The following is a 13,063-nucleotide window of genomic DNA, read 5'->3' as shown; positions in this document are numbered from 1 at the left end:
ACATAATGAGAGTGGGTCTTCGGGTCATATCCAGCTGGACAAATCCCAAAGCAAAGATCTATGGGTAGGCGCGGCTGACGACCAAACATCAGAAAGAAAGGTGACTCCCCAGTAGCATCATTCCGCGTACAATTGTAGGCGTGCACTACAGGACGCACATATTTTCGCCAATGTTCCTTTTTTTTGTCTTCCAGTGTGCCTAAGAGATCCAAGAGAGTGCTATTAAATCTTTCCACTGGGTTTCCCCTCGGATGATAAGGTGTGGTTCTAGATTTCACTCCAGCTAGCTTACATAGCTCAGCCACAATCTCAGACTCAAAATTTGCACCTTGATCACTGTGGACTCTCTTTGGGAAACCAAAGTTGCATATCAGATTCTCCCACAGGATTGTTGCCACTGTTTTAGCAGTTTGGTCTTTTGTTGGAAATGCCATAGCATATTTAGTAAAATGATCAGTGATCACTAAAACATTTCTAATGTCTCCTGAGTCTGGCTCCAGAGATAAAAAATCTATACAGACCAGCTCTAATGGGGAATACACTTTGATATTGACCAGTTTTGCTGCTTTCTGAGCTCTTGCTTTTCTTCTTAAACACCGTTCACATGTTTTACATTTATGTTCAACAGCTGCTGCCATTTTTGGCCAATAAAACCTAGCACGAGCCAGCTCCAGCGTTCTTTCATATCCCATATGCCCTGTCTGGTCATGTACTCCCTCCAAAGCCCTTTCTCTGTGACTTTCAGGAATCACAAGCTGGTTATGGCACTGCCCAACTTGGTTAGATACTTGACGATACAATACTTTGTCGATAAAAATCAGTCGAGGTCTCTCTTTCCAGAGGAGGCACACATCACGACTCTCATGGCGCTTTTCCATGCCTGATAATGTTGTGCCAGACTCCATCAGATCTATGACACGTTTAATAGTGGCATCCTCACTTTGAAATCTCTGCCAGTCGGCTGCTCTTAAGCCTGGTAAGGTGGAACTCCCCGGCCATGGATCAGGCTCCTCAAGACTGTCAGGGACTGCATTCTCATCACAAAGAAGGGTTTCTACCGATGGTATGTACTCTTCATACTCGTCATCTGACGAGTGATCATCCCCAGTGTCATGTGTTGATTGAGTAGCTTTACTGGCCACCTGATGCTGCAAGCATACTATGTTCTTCACATCTTGGCTCAGCATTTTGAAGCCCTCCGGTGAGTGTAATGCCCTGTCCATCAACTGACTCAGCCTCCTGTCCAAGTCCTCCGACTCCTCATCATCCAGAAGGCACTCATGTGGTATCCTTGACAGGCCATCTGCGTCAATATTTGTTTTTCCTGTCCTGTATTTTATGTCAAAGTTATACAACGAAAGTGCAGCAAGCCATCTATGTCCAGCAGCATCCAGCTTGGCTGTGGTCAAAACATATGTCAATGGATTGTTGTCAATTAGGACTTGGAATGAGACACCATACAGATAATCGTGGAACTTCTCACATATAGCCCACTTAAGTGCCAGGAACTCTAATTTGTGCAACGGATAGTTCTTTTCACTTCGGGAGAGTCCACGGCTAGCGTATGCAATGACCCGTGTTTTCCCATCCTGGATCTGATACAAAGCAGCACCTACACCATTGACACTGGCATCTGTGTGAAGGATGTATGGAATCTTCCAATCAGCAAACCCTAAGACAGGAGCACTTGTCAGTTTCTGCACCACTGTATCAAAAGCTGCTTGGCACGTTTGGCTCCACTTGTTAACCTGGGACTGTGTTTTAGATTTATGTTGCTTATCTTTTCTTCTGGTGGCAAATTGTCCCTGTAACAGTTCATTTAGTGGTCTCACGATTTTCGAATATCCCTCCACAAACCTCCTGTAATATCCGGAAAATCCCAAGAAGGATCTAAGCTCTCTCACTGTCGTTGGGACTGGCCAATCTCAAACTGCGGCTATCTTGTCTGGATCTGGCTGTATACCATCGGCAGAGATCACATGGCCAAGATATTTTACAGACATTTGGAAGAACTTGCATTTGGACGGTGACAATTTCAACCCAAACTCTGAGATTCGGTTTCATCAGACGTTCCTCATGCTGCTCTAGAGTATCTGAAAAAATTATCAGATCATCCAAAAATGCAATGACTTCCTCCAAATTAATGCCAGCCATCACCTTCTCCATCGTCCTCTGAAATGTAGCAGGGGAGTTTGTCAGCCCTTGTGGTAGTCTTTTAAACTGCCATGTTCCAAAAGGGGTTGTAAAGACCGTTTTAGGACAGTCCTCCTCTCTCACATCAAGCTGATAGTAGCCACTTTTTAGATCTAGGACGGTGAACCACTTAGATCCAGATAACAAGGTGAAGGTCTCCTCGATCCGCGGGAGAGGATACGCATCCTTTTTGGTGAGATTGTTGAGCTTACGATAGTCAACTACCATCCTCAATTCGCCATTGCGTTTTCTCACTAAGACCACTGGCGATGCATATGGGGAATTAGATTCCTCTATGATTCCAGCAGCCAGGAGGTCTTGCAAATGTTGTTTCAAGTTTTCAAAATCTGCCGGTGAAACACGGCGAGTGCGTTCTTTAAAGGGGATATGATCCATTAGCTCAATAGCATGGTCAACACCTGTCATATGTCCTATGTCCAGATCATTTTTGGCAAAAGCATTTGCTGTTTCTCTGTTGATTCTTTTTGTGATATGCTCCCTAAACTGTTCAGAAACAGGAGAGTCTTCAAAGTTTAAATCAACAGGCTTTTCATCATGTCTCCCATTCTGGCTGGTGGTGAACATTTTGGCTTTGTCAGGAGCATAATTCTCATTAACTTTGACAGGTTTAACCCAATCAACCAAAGAACATTCCGCAATGACTCTTTGTGGCTGTAAAGTGATGGCATGTTCAGCCATATTGTGGATGAGTATCTTGACTTTTGCACATGACCTTGGCCGAACCTGTATGAGGTGACTACGGACCAGGAGTCCCCCTGGGAGAGACTGTATTTGGGGTTCTTCTATCAAGCCAGTGACTTCATTTCCTGATGTTTTAGCATGAAATCTACCAGTTACCTCACACATGTCACCTTTGGAGATGGTCACTGGTTTCCTTACAATAAGGCGTACAGACATGGGCTTTGCATCTCTTATGTCAGTTTTGGTCTTTTCTTCACAAACCACATACGCAGAGATAAAGTTAGCATGGATTTGCAGTTTCTCAACATATTTGTATCCACCCACTCTTTTGCAATCACCCATTAGCTGTCTGAGAACATTGGTACCCACAAGAAGAGGTGTTTTGGTACTATATGTCTGATCAGGACAGACCAAGGCTAACGTTGTGATGGTTGCATTTGTGCCACACTCTTCTTTGCGAAACTTCACATCCACTTTAATATATCCCAGGTACGGGACAAGCTGCCCCGCTGCACCTTCAACTTCCAGTATGTCACTAATCAAATGGAGCTTACGATGAGAAAGACGCTGCTGGTAAAATGACTGGGATATACATGTTACTTGTGACCCTGTATCAAGGAGACATTGGCACTGGACATCATCTAGCCATGCTGTTGCTTCACAGGGTTCCCCCACTAGGCCTGGAGGTATTCTGGTCTCCCGTACTACTTGAGTCTTTGCCTGCACTCTCTCTTCGCTTTGTTCTGTAATTAAAGTGGAACTTTCTCCATGTTCAGCTACTGTTCGTTCCACAACAGTAGCTACTTCCTGTTTAAAGGTTCAGTTGGGGTAGTGTTGTCCAACTGTGCTGGATACCTCTGCTTGTGTCTTTGTAGTAGCTTTCGTTGCACCAACTCAGCATTAGAAGGGTTGTTACAGTTGGCTAGGTAATGTGAATCTTCGCCACAGTTGTAACAGAAACCTTTCAGTTTATCCTCTTTTGTTTGTGTCTTAAGTCTCAGTTCAGTGTTATTCTGGAAAGACTTTTCTTTTGTTCTTCCCTGAACTGCAGGCTGAGGTTTTCCATACACCGTTTTCTTAACAGGAGGACTTTGCTTAATCCTAGCTTGTACCATTTCATCTTCCAGCTGTTTCACTCTCTCCTTCAAGTTGGCATTTTCATCAGTGGCTGTGTCTGGTGGGTCAACACTGTGCTGGATGTGGCTGCGAGCTTTAACTGGTGTGGGCCCCAAACACCGACTTTTCCTGCTCTCCTTTACCTTCCTCTCATGTTCAAAGGACCTCACTTTGAATAACAGGTCCGAACACCCAATGATCTCCATTGCAGGGTCAGACAGGATCTCTTTCAGGCATAACTGGGATATCAAAGTTTCATCCCAACATCCACGGATGAACTGCTTTAACAGTTGAGTTTCTGCCAGCCATGCCTTTCTTTTCAATCACTTCCTGCATGAAAGTATGGAGACGGCGCAAGTAGTCAGAAGCCGTTTCATTATCCTGTTGATGGGTTTCAACAAACTGGATGTAGAGCTCTTCTCCTCCAGTCACATTTCCATATGCTTTCTCTAACTCATGCAAATAGAGCCTAGGTGGAGCATTGTCACCAGCGCTGAGGGCTACATTTAAAGCAGGGGGCAGTAAACTGTTGAGAATTTGTCTCCGCTTCTGACTATCAGTTAGAGATGTGTCTCTCAGGAGTTGCTTTGCATGGAGCCTCCAAGTGCTGAAATCCACCTCACCATTCTTGGGATGCTTGCCAGAGAAAGTCCGAATTTCGTATTTTGAGGGAAGATAATCTGTATGGTTCAGATCATGTTTAACAACATGCTCCACTATTACTTTCTGTGCCCCATCAGGAATAGTGAAGGTTAACTGTGACTTAGCTGCACTATCTTCATCCCTGGAATTGGCTTTTGAGACCACAGGGCCGGGGTATTTGGGAAATGAATCCATGTTGCCCCTCAGGCTAGAAGCCCCAGCACCGGAAGAAGAAAAGGGCTCATCAGGTTTTGGCTGAGGGATGTGAGAATAAGGAGTGGAGGTTGCTAGTTTTGGCCTTACTGCTGGTGTTTGAGGTGAAAGGCGTTGCATAACAAGCTGGTTAAGGTCATCAACTTTCAACATATTTTGTTGAGCTACATTCTGTATGTGGTCTAATAACTCATCTAACATGTTGTCCGAGGACTTTGGGGCCTTTTGTTTCTCAGTGTGTTTGTAGAGACCATCTATTTGAACAACCTTCCAGTAGCCATTCCCTTCTGCATTAAGGTGTTCTTCATCTAGCAATAATGGGGTGATAGCTTCCTCAAACTCACATAGTATTCCCCCGGATAACTCATCTCCTATCCATGCTATTTGAGACACTTTGTCCTCCTCTGCAAAAGCTTTACGCACCTCCCTAAGGGTCACTGAGCTTCTAATATTTCTTAGTACTACAGACCGCTCAGGATCAAAACCATGTTCTGCACAAATCTCCATGACTTTACTTAACTTTGAATAATTTCATAAGATTGTGTAAATACTACTTGTTAGAATATACAGTATATATAACTTCTCTTGAACCACACAGTGTATATATCACTTCTCTTGTGAAGTCAAATCACCCACAGCAACCACGTTGGGCACCAAATTTTTTACAGTATGTAACCAGGTTCTAATCAGCCTTCAAGATTACCTGCGAAAAAAAACAAAACACCTCAAGGTCTGGGATCACTACTTCAATACTTTTAGTAATGTCCTGGTTCGAGGGATAAAGATAAGATAGATATCTAATGAACTGACACTTAATACTAATTTGTCTTTGGCTGTAAATGATTATTGACTTCACACAGAGAATGAAAACAAACACACAGTAACTCTTTTCAAGAAAATAGTATTATTCAAAATGTCCAACAATGCATATTACACTCCCATTTCCCACCCCAAAATACATTCATCAACAAAATATGTTCTGGCCAGAAACCACATTTTAAGTTTTGCTGCAGCAATAGTCTCTTTAATTTAGTTGTGCACAACCCAGTACCTGTTTGAGCTCAGTCTAAAAAAAATGTATCCGACACGATCCTCCAAATCCACAGGAGGGAAAGACCTTACTGGTGAGATAGTAGAAATGAAATCCAAACGCTCTCTCTCTCCTGTTACGGCTAGCAGAGTGGAAACATACCGCTCCTCCGTTGCACCCGCGCTGTCGCTCTCACAGTCCACCACACAGTCGCACAGTACAGCTATGTCAACAGATAAAAGTTTTCAGACACCACCATCAAAAGAAAGAAAAAAAATAAATCCCTTTTCAGGATGTTATTGCAGAGCTAATGTTGGCCGTTTCTCCCTCTGTAACAGGCTAAGGAAAGAAAACAAACGACACCACCGCAGCGCCATCTTAATTACGTTTAGATCAGACTACAGCAATATACACAGGCAGATATAATTTAACATTGGCCACATAAGTTGTCAGTCTTAACTAATAATATGCATAAACACTAATAACATTTTAGCAAATACTTTGACATTGAAAACAAAACCCATGCTTCCTCCAGAACTAGTAAAGCGGCCATTGTGACCGTGTCTCCCTCATTTCAACTGTACGGTAACATCGTAGTTTTAAACTTGTACAACATAACAGTTAGGAATAAACACAGTATATGAACTTACCTATGTCAACAGATAAAAGTTTTCAGACACCACCATCAAAAGAAAGAAAAAAATAAATCCCTTTTCAGGATGTTATTTCCTTATTTTTTCTTGCAGAGCTAATGTTGGTCGTTTCTCCCTCTGTAACAGGCTAAGGAAAGAACGACACCAGCGCTTCGCAGCTGCCACTTAGTGGGCATTACCGCAAAGTGTTTGCCACTGCTGAAAAGTGTTGAGAATTAAAATGACTCGATTAAAACTTCTGAATGTGAAGTTACAGAAAAAAATATTCACAAATGTGTAGATTGATATTTACATGAACACAATGACAGCTGCAAACTTCAGTCCGTCTGCGGCTGCAGGCCCTGGAGCTCACCGCCAGTGTTTTAGTTTGACTTTTAAAAATTGTTTAGACAATTAAAAGGTATTTATTTAGAAGCGGACTGGCTGCTAGTTAGCTAACGCTAGCATGCTATTCCACCAAGCTTCCATGCTACATAAATAAGCCGGACAGAGATGTCCCTCATCTGACAATAGAAACCCTGCTTTTCCCGTTCTGTTAGCTCAGAGCTCCATAGCCTAAGTCCACAGGTACAAATTAGTTTTGCACCAAATGTATCGTCAAGAGTGTTGTGAAAGTCGAGGCGTGCAGATTCGCCACTTTGTGATGCGAGAGAGCACATATGTGAAGTTGCAGTGACAGATTCGAGAGGTTGTAATCACTGAGTTGTGGTTGTGATGGAAAATGAACCACAGTAAAAAAAAAAAAAAAGTATACGAGTAAATGTTGCATTATAAGTTTGCAGCTGTCATTGTGTTCATGTAAATATCAATCTACACATTTGTGAATATTTTTTCTGTAACTTCACATTCAGAATACAGGTGTGTGAACATTTTCTACAGTTGTGTTCAAAATTATTCAACCCCCACTGAAATGGATTGTTTTGGCCGGTTTGACATTGATTTTGATCATTCAGTCATCCTGCTTACAATTAAATCAAAGAGGCACGTGTAGGTCAGACAAATATAACATAACATTTATAATGAAATAACCACAAATGTCTTTTCTGTGCTCACATTATTATCAGTTTTATTCAACCCCCAAGTGACATTCAATCTTAGTACTTAGTACAACATCCTTTTACAGTTATAACAGCTTTTAAACGTGAAGCATAGCTTGACACAAGTGTCTTGCAGCGATCTACGGGTATCTTCGCCCATTCATCATGGGCAAAAGCCTCCAGTTCAGTCACATTCTTAGGCTTGCGCACTGCAACTGCTTTCTTTAAGTCCCACTAGAGGTTCTCAATCGGATTTAAGTCTGGTGACTGCGATGGCCACTTCAAAATGTTCCAGCCTTTAATCTGCAACCATGCTCTAGTGGACTTGGAGGTATGCTTGGGATCATTGTCCTGTTGAAAGGTCCAACGTCTCCCAAGCCTCAGGTTTGTGACGGACTGCATCACATTGTCATCCAATATCTCCTGGTACTGAAGAGAATTCATGGTACCTTGCACACGCTGAAGCTTCTCAGTACCTGCAGAAGCAAAACAGCCCCAAAGCATGATTGACCCCCCGCCATGCTTCACAGTAGGCAAGGTGTTCTTTTCTTCATAGGCCTTGTTCTTCCTCCTCCAAACATAATTGTTGATCCATGGGCCCAAACAGTTCTAATTTTGTTTCATCAGTCCACAGAACACTATCCCAAAACTTCTGTGGTTTGTCCACATGACTTTTGGCATACTGCAGTCGACTCTTCTTATTCTTTGGAGACAGCAAGGGGGTGCGCCTGGGAGTTCTGGCATGGAGGCCTTCATTACGCAGGTCTTGTCTGAGCAGAAACTTCAGTACCTACATCTGACAAATCTTTTCTCAGTTCCTCAGCAGTCACACGGGGACTTTTCTCCACTCTACGCTTCAGGTAGCGCACAGCAGTCGAAGTCAGCATCTTCTTTCTGCCACGACCAGGTAGCGTTTCAACAGTGCCCTTTGCCTTGAATTTGCGAATGATGCTTCCTATGGTGTCTCTTGGTATGTTTAACATCTTTGCAATCTTCTTATAGCCATTGCCCTTCCTGTGAAGAGTAATCACCTCTTCTCTTGTCTTCCTGGACCATTCTCTTGACTTCACCATGTTTGTAACCACACCAGTAAATGTCTAGAAGGAGCTGAGTATCACAGTTATTTTAAAGCTGCCTAATTGGTGCTTATTAGGCTTTATTGCTGCTCCCTGACATCCACAGGTGTTTTCAATACCTGATTGAAAACACTTCAATGAACCTCTGTTCTTCAGAGTGGTAGTCTTTAAGGGGTTGAATAATTGTGTCAATGAAGAATTCACAAAAGAAACATTTACTACTGTATTACAAAACCAATTGATGTCATTTTAGTTGCATATGGTTCTTTAAGAAGTCCTTGTAGGATTTCATTCTGAATACAATTACAAATGTACACTAAATTCCCTAAAACCATTTACAGCATTGGGGGGGTTGAATAATTTTGACCACAGTACAAGTGCAAATTTCAACTTACAAGTTCAGATTTTTTTTACAAGCTCTCATGTTTTTTTTCTTTGTATGACTTCAAATTCAGATCACATGTGTGTGAATATTTTTTACAAGTGCAAATTTTATTTTTACAAGTGCAAATTACATTTTTACAAGTGCAAATTTTAACATATAAGTTCAGATTTTTTGTTCTGCAAGTTCTCACATCGTATTCTACAAGCTCTCCCATTTTGCACCATATTTACCTTCATAGTCGTCCCTCCTGTACTTTCGTGCACTGAAACAGAGCAGAAGTGGCATAAACCACGAACAATGGTTTGTATCATTTCAATACCAGACAATTGTGTCACATGCATACTAGCATCTCTCCTAATACCATCTCATAAATAAATAGGGAGTGAAGCCAGGACCTGTGGATGCCATGGTTGGAGTGAAGCCCAAACCAGATGCTACTCCGGCAAGCGGAATTAGGTATGCAGAGTCCAATTAAATAGGCAGACTACAATGTGTTGCGAAATAAATGTTATTAATCACTGTTAGATTCTGGTGTATTTCCTAGTGGACCCTTTACTTTTCCTGATATTGTTATTCCAGATCTACACTTTACAAGGGCTACAGCGGTGAGCTACCAGACCCATCAACCCTCAACCCACTACCTGCCTATGCTGACATGGAACCAGACTCTCTTCCCCTTATCTGCAGAATGAACATCACATCTGACAAACCACTCGTGGACTCCATTTTTGGCAAGGTACAAACTGGCAGTATCCTGTCATATCAACACCCACCACCTCCACCTGACAGTGTTGTCATCCATGAGGATGTACCACCGTTCCCAAAAGTGCCACTGGACGGTTACCATTTACAACCAACAGGCTGTTCATACAAGATCATGACGGATCAAGAAAAGCTTCACTTCAGTTCTCTGTCTGTGACTTTGTCACAGTCACACCTGATTGAGGAAGCAACCAGATGCCAAAGTGAAACACCCGAGTGGCATTCACTGAGGAAGGAGAGAGTGACTGCTTCACATTTCCGGGAGGTAAGCCATGTTAGAGGTACAAGCACAGCAGAAAAACTGGCAGAAAGAATTATCAGAGGGACGAGACAAACTCCACTAATGAAAAAGGGGCTGGAAATGGAAGCAGGTGCATTGAAGGACTATGCAGTTCTAAAAAAATCTTAATTTGACAAAGTGTGGGCTAGTCGTGCATCCGGACGCATCTTGGCTGGGTGCATCGCCTGATGGGCTGGTATATGACCCACTTGAGCGACCATCATTTGGTCTAGTTGAAATTAAATGCCCAAATGTAGCCAGCTACATAGACTGCAAGTTCCTGAGATTTGACCATGGCCTACACAAATTGAAGGAAAGCCATTGTTATTATTGGCAAGTCCAGGGACAGTTACTCATCACAGGCATGGAATGGTGCGATTTTGTTGTCTGTGCCCACGATGACATTTTCGTGCAGCGCATTTGCCGAGACAGCAATGTATTACGCTCACTGAAAGAGAGATGTGATTTGTTTTTCTTTAACACATACATGTCAAAATACCTCTCTATGAAAAGTAATTGAACAGACACATGAATTATCGTACAATCATTTTAAAATGTATTTTGTCAACTGTCTTATTTACAACATTGTAATATTAAAGGGGCGCTATGCAGTTTTGGCCATTTCTTCACTGTTTTCTGGCTTTTTGCTGGCAGGTTTCTCTATAGAGCTCCCCCTACAGCTTCAGAATAGATATTTGGCAGCTCCTATGTTTACTTGTGTCTAACTCCTCTCTTGGTCAGTCTGCCGTTTCCTCTTTCTCTGTTCCTCCGACAATGCTTTCCTATCTTTCTGCTTCTTTTTTACCGGCACAGTCATGACGATAGTGTGAAAAACTCCATCGCTACCTTGTTCTTATAGCTAGCTGGTTCCTGAATGGGCGTATGTGTGCAGTGCTGTGAAGCAATTCGTTACATCGCGAGATCTGATATCACGCCATACTTCCTGACGCTGTGGACGGCAAGGGTGGTTTTTCCGCTCACAGGCGCTAGGGGGAAGGGACACGACCACCATTCAACTTGAAAAAAGTCATATAACCATTCCAATGACTCCGAAGATGTTCAGTTAAGGTAAATTAAGCTGAAAAAAACTGCATAGTTCCCCTTTAATTGTCACATATACAAATTGTAACATCAAATTATAACAAATACATATACAAATACTGAGACTTTCTTGTATGCACTCTTACCTTTTTTTTCCTCTATCCTCATTTCTTTATTATTTATGCTTTGGTTTCGCACTGTGTGCTTTAATTCTGTTTTTCTGTACTGAATATTGTATGTATACAGATTAATAGTTGTAACTTTACTGTTACCGTTCTAAAAAAGTGAGCGCTGACTTGACTAATTTACTGTCTGTACAATAATCTGTGGCTCAATAAAAACATTTTTGAAAAAAAAAGACATGAATTTCATAACATATTTCATCACAGCCTATTTGTTCCATAGCCATCCATGAGTGTTCATTTCAGGATTGTGCTGCCAACATTAGCCATTGGTTGCCCAGGCTTTAACCAGGGGCCCATTTTGATAATTGCCCAAAAGACAGGCAACTGTGTAAAGTTGATTGATGCTTCCCGTCAATGAAAGAGGGATTACTGTACTGAATAATTTATGTTCCTTAACCCTGCGAATGAGCCGCTCAAGGTGGACTCTCAGTCTGGCAATAGATTGTGTCTTCCTGACCTCTGGCTCAGACAGTTGTGCTCCCTTACACAGAAACGTAGGTATGTGGACCTTGCAGGGCACACAGTCTTCTACAAGGAAACCCTTGTCAACCATTATTGCCATAGATGGGTTTAAGATAGCCACAATGCCAGACTGCTTCAGAATCTCTTTATCGCTGATGGCACCTTCATAGAGAGACGACACAAAGGTTACTGCGCCGTGAGGGGCCATCCCAATTAATCCTTTAAATGTACAGTGTGATTTATAGTTTGAGAACACCTCACTCTGGAGGAGAAGAGAACTAGGTGTTTGGCAGCGTATTTCGGTACAGTCCAAAATAATTTGTGTGTCAGAGTAACCCTGAAAAACCTCTGGCATGTGAGATTTGACAGTCTCCTCATCCAGCCAAATACCCACAGCCCCTAGTACAGTATACAGGAAGTTAGCCCATGTATTTATGATGCGGCTTACAGTTGACTGGTGTATTTTGAATCTGTGGGCCAGATCCTTCTGCATCAGACCCAATGACAAGTAATTCATGAAGAGAAAAAATTCATCAATGGGTTGAAGAACCTGAAAAGAGTAAGAATTCCATTATTACCTCATTACACAAATAGATTGTTACTGGCTTAACTTTCAAGATGATAAGATGATGCAATATATCTTGCTTTGTTAGAACAACTGTAAAATATAGTCACCGTCAGTGTTGGGAGTAACGCGTTACAAAAGTAACGCAATTACAGTAATGTATTCCTTTTTGCTGTAACGCAGTAATATAACGCATTACTAATTAAATTTTGATAATATTATACTCGTTACAATCTCAGTAACGCGAGTTACAATGCATTTTAACGCAACATTTAGTGGTGCATTGTTTTTTTTAAGAATTCACCAACACCGCGACACATTTCTTCACAGGAAAAAAAAAAAGCCGTATTATTTTCCTGTCGCTGTATTCGATGGTTGAGATGACTGCAGAGACAAATACATTTGCGAGATGGATATTATTTTCAGGAGTTATTACGCTGCGTTGAAGTGAGCTGTCCTGTTTCTGTTCCCGTGGTCAGAACCAGAGACAGTACGGACAGCATGTATGTCCCAACAGGTGACGGTACGTCAGCGGCTGACAGATATAAACATGTCGGGAATTAATGTTGAGGCTTGCTACACGTAAATATCACTGCATTTTTATCAGCCATGGAGAGTAACTATGCCTGTAGTGGAATGGCTTCGAATGACGACCAAAAACGCTTGTCTTTTACTGTGACCATTTACTGTTCAATATATTGCAGTTTTACAAACAAGAAAG

The sequence above is a fragment of the Sander lucioperca genome, chromosome 19, assembly GCF_008315115.2.
Source record: "Sander lucioperca isolate FBNREF2018 chromosome 19, SLUC_FBN_1.2, whole genome shotgun sequence".
In the NCBI taxonomy this organism is placed as follows: domain Eukaryota; kingdom Metazoa; phylum Chordata; class Actinopteri; order Perciformes; family Percidae; genus Sander; species Sander lucioperca.
This window is presented reverse-complemented; position numbering follows the sequence as displayed.